The following is a 5,141-nucleotide window of genomic DNA, read 5'->3' as shown; positions in this document are numbered from 1 at the left end:
CGCGGCCCACCCGTGCCCCCGGAGGTCGCCCGCTCCAATTCAACCGCCGCCGTTGCATCCGTTTCAGCGATTTAAATTTTTTCATTTCTTTCTTCTTTCTTTTTATTTCTTTTTCTGAGATCGCGGCCTTGCGTAGAACACGGCTACTCCGTCGAGCAGAAAGATCGACACGCAGATAGTTTGGATAGTTTTGACTGTTTAATGGGTCGAGCGCGGGTAGTCACGGTCTGGGTGCTTTCGAAAAATGTGCAATTGCTTCGTTTCCAAATTTTTCGGCGTTTCTTGAACGAGATATGTCTTCGATATACGATTTAACGAAGAGTAATCTTTTTAAATTTCGCTAATCTTTATAAATTTCACGTATAAATTTTAAGCTTGTATCTTTCGAGAGAAAGATGTGGAAATTGGATAGTGGAACCAACTATCCAATAAATCGAATAAACTTTCAATATTGCAAGGCGATTATTCTCATCGATGGGATAGGGGACGAACCTGTCAGGGTCGAAGGAACCTGTCATCGCGACCTTCGAGGTCGAAGAAGAGTGTTTCATCTTTTATCATCGTCCCACGAGCGAAGAGGGGAAATCCTAGTGGGAGGCCGCTGTTCGTTTTCTTATATCCGCATTGTGCGTGCATCCGTTTAGGCGAGGCACTCGGTTGCCCACGCGGCTGGATTGTCGCCTGGAATGACGGTCTCATTGTAGTCGGATACGCGTGTGTTACGGTGGCACCAGCCTCGCAATGGATCACCGAGCCTCGTGCCACGGATCGTTTCGAATATCATTGTTGGGCGTAGCGCGCACTTTCGATGGTGGTAAAGGTGACCGGCGACGCGATTGTTCGAATAATTGTTCCCAGGCGGAGGCCAAGTCCTTTAAGGGGGACGGATTTAATTGCATGCCTCGTCCGAGGGAAGAAGAAAGAAAGAGCCATCTTTTTCTCGGAATAATCTCTCCGCTTCTTGAAAAGATTGCTTTTTCTTCTTTCAATAATTCAACGGAGCGAAGGAAATCTTTTGTAACTTGTCATTATATTCTATATTATTTTATATTATTATAAAGGGAATCGATCTGATCATCGCTTCCTTTTCTTTCTTTTTTTTTATCTTCGAATGAATTTATTCCTCTTCGTTCCAATCGAATCAATCTCTCCGTTTATAATATTTTCTTCTTCTTCTTTTTCTTCTTTTTGCCTCGAGAATGATATATGTTAAATTTTCACTCGATTCAAAGGGGAGATATCGCGATTGCTTCCATTTACGAGCTTTAAAAAAAAATTGTACGTTGGAAGATTGGTGTTGGAAGACAGGTGTTGGGATCAGATATCGAAGATCACGCGATGTCCAGTCGTTTACCAGGGGAGAATCGAGAACGGGGACATATTTCTTGGCGTGACAGGTGCATAAAGGAGTGACGGATCAAGAACGGACAGGGATATTTGATTTACGGTCACAGGCTAGTTTTACACGCGACTATGCACTTTTTCCAGTGCGGCTGGATAGAGAATTTAGTGGAAAAATAGAGGAAACAGACCGACAGATGCGTCGCTGTTGTTTTTCGATTGCGTGTCCCTTTTTGTCGCCAGAAATAATACGCATCGTTGAACACGCGTAACCGGTTTACGATTACAAAGTTCGAAATGGGAGATAGAAGAGGATTATCAAACCGTTTTAGAAACGGGATCCCCATTGTCTCAATGCTCGAATAACGTTTGTCCACGATATTGTTTTCCAATTTTGTCCCGACTAATTTTCAATTTACAGGCAATTTGGAAATAGGCAGGTGATAAAAAAATTTACACGAAAATACTGGGGATAAAAACTATTGGAACATCGATGTTAATCGAAGTTGTATTGACGGTTATGTATTGGCGAGCAGATTTTGAGTTAAAGCTAATTGAAATGTCGGTTTCGATTAAATTGTAAATTAAAGTTCAGGTAATAACAATTAATCATTTTTAACCACACTGATAAGTCGACATTGATTCGAAAATAAATGAATAAAAATAAAAGAGGAACAACGGTTTAAAACGGTAAAAAAGAAAAAAAAAGAATTGAAGTGTCAACGTGATTATATATAAATCCTTAAAATCTTTGATATCTTTCTTAATTTTCATCGAATCTTAACTCCTTTCTGAAAATAAAACTTATTCAACTTATTATTAAAAATATACTTTTACTTTTTATATAAAAAGAAAGACCTCGTCAAAAGTGTATATCCCTAAAGGATAGGTAAAGGAAGAAGTTGGGAAACACTGGTACGTATTGTTATTTCAATATCTGAACGCTGATCCAACGCTGATAGATCATTATTATGTCCCGCATGGGTGTGGTGTCACCAGTTCGATCCAATATTGCATCACTTGCTTATTTACACCTTTGTTGTTACAGGAGACAAGAGGAGCTTTTTCACCCCGTCACGGTCCACCAGGCCACCACAGCCCCGCCCTTACCCCCGATAAGTTCACCGACCCACGTGCTCCCGTGTGTCGCCTATAAAAGCTCACTTACCATCAACATTGCACGCCAATGTTCCTCCGTGATGGCCGATGGAAAGTCGCTGCTCGGAATCTCGTTGGCCTCAGTCGTTCGCACGGGGACGCGTCACCACTGTCCACCTATCTCTACCGGATAGAGAAGCCGAGAAATGCTGGGGGCGTGATCGATGGATCGTCGAGATTCTCAAAAAATTGGCCTTCCTCTTCCCCAGAGGTGACCGGACCGATCGAAATGGACGAGCCACGATCCTTCGTTCCGACGCAATAGCGTCGAATTAGGGAGCCCGCCATCCACCTCGTCCGACTTTCAGGTAAGTCAGCCAAGTTTAACTGGAGGCAAGCGAGAAATTGTTTAATGGGATCTCCAAGATTTCAAAAACTCGAATCGCGTTCCCCAATTTTTTGAATTGGGCAGAGTTGAATATTTACAAGCTGAGTTTTCGATAAAATTGAAAATTTTAGGGAGATTCTCGAAATTCTTATGTACGACTGAGATATATATATGCATAATATTCGAGAATCCAACTCAATCCAATATTTTTTTCTCCAATATTTTCCAAGTTTTTCTCCCGCACAATTCTCTAATATTTATCATGCACAACTTTGGAACAAGTTGTCGGAGAAATTCGAGAATGTCTCTTCCTTCTCCCTCCCCTCCCTCCATTCGTTTGAAACGAAAGAATTAGACTGTGACGCGTACAAAACGGCCGCGTTTCTCAATTTCCACGACGGTGGTGGCATCGGTCGAGCGGATCGGGGTGTGAATAACGATCGAGGCAAGGGGAGAGATAGAGAGAGAGAAAGAGAGAGAGAGAGCACGCGGCATGCGCGCAAGATTTATCCCGTACCTGGACCGATTTTCTGACCTACGAACACGGCGTTACGTTACCAAATCTTATAAATAACCTTCGTTGAAAAATAACCGGTTATTTCCCTCGGCCAACGATCCACCGCGAGATCGTGTCTCGAGCTCGATGTTTAAACAAGGATCTACGATCGCGTCGTGATCCATATACGTGTCTATGCGTCGTTCATACGATTTCTTTCTTTCTTTCTTTCTTCTTTTTCTTTTTTCTAACGAACATTTCTTCTCCCTCTCCTTGGCCATTTGGTATGATTTTTGTATTCCATAGGCGAGTCAATGGATGTGAGAGGCGAGGGGATGTGGGAGGAGCAGCGCGTCGAAGGATTCATCGATCGGCCTTCCTCGATCTCCGGCATTAAACAGACAACCGTATCTACCTCGTTATCGGCCACACCTTCTTTCTCTCGTCCCTTGACGACGCGACACTTCGCGAAAACAATCCGGATCTCTAGTTAAGGTTCGGTTGCATGGATCATAGATACGGCCGGCTTGTAATTCGTGACAGGATATATGATTTATCGCGATCTATCCGATCGTTGAGGAATGACGAGAGGGAGAGAGAGAGAGATTGGGAAAGGATTTTGAAATTTTTTTCTAATTTTATTTATAATAACGTTATTAATTAAAAATTATATATTATATCGTGTAAGTGAAATTTTCTATTCATTCAGTGTTTAAGTAATAATGTATATTTTATCGTATAGAGAGGATAGTTGTATGTATTAAATTTTTTATAATAAATGATTCTTTGATCACCAAAGGGGAGAAGATTTTTTATATTGTTAGACACAAAAACTTTCCTGATCGATCTAATATAAAAATAAAAAGAGGGAGAAAGTCTATTCTTAGATTTATCATGGCACTTATGCCCGTTTTCATGTTCGGTGTTCGATTGCTCTCCTCCATAAAATCCCCATCGTTACGTGCCTTATTGTTTCAGATTCAATTCTCGTCGAAAACCTTCTTAGATCTGGCCAGAATTATTTATGAGACGACGTGAATGCTTCATTACGGGTTTTTTGATTCTAATATAAAAAAAATGTAGAAAAAAATTGGGGATATTGTGGGCCGTTGTTTCGCCTTTATTAAAATTGTTCGAAGATGAATATACGTAATTCCAGAAATAAATAAATACCGAGTTTATTATAACAAATTATGAATCTTTAAAGCGATATATTTATTATTCGATGTTTTGATCGAGCGGAAAGAAAGAAAACGAAGTTGGAAATTTTGCTTTGCCTCCCCCTCCCAAGAATTCGACGGCGAGAAATGCAAGCCACGACGTTTTAAAACAGATTACGTTCAAGCGCGTAATAATTTATTGAAGTCGTAAAATGAACATCGTCTTCGGCCATATTTCTCCCATTCGTAATTCAACGTTTTACGATTTTAACATGAAGTATGGGGGCAATGAATAACTACGTTGCTCGTATCCAAGTTAAAATTAGGGCACATCGCTTACCCCTTCTTTAATTCCATCGGTGGCTGGCATCGTGCGAGAGGTGAAATTGCGATAAATAATCCATTTATCCTGCGTAATTTAAACACACACACACATTCTGATGCGATGAAATGATCTCGAAAAAAACAAAAAAAAAAATTATTCTCTTTGTGAGCATCATTTACATCTCGAAGGGAGAAATTCATCGCGTACAATAGTTAAACGAGAACCGCGAGGAAATAAAATATTTAATATCAATTCTGCCGCACTTTCATTCGTATTTACCATGGTTAAAAATTAAAAGGGGGGAAAAAGAAACCGAGTGGAAGGGGTGAAAAA

The sequence above is a fragment of the Apis dorsata genome, unplaced genomic scaffold, assembly GCF_000469605.1.
Source record: "Apis dorsata unplaced genomic scaffold, Apis dorsata 1.3 scaffold_99, whole genome shotgun sequence".
Classification (NCBI taxonomy): Eukaryota; Metazoa; Arthropoda; class Insecta; order Hymenoptera; family Apidae; genus Apis; species Apis dorsata.
This window is presented reverse-complemented; position numbering follows the sequence as displayed.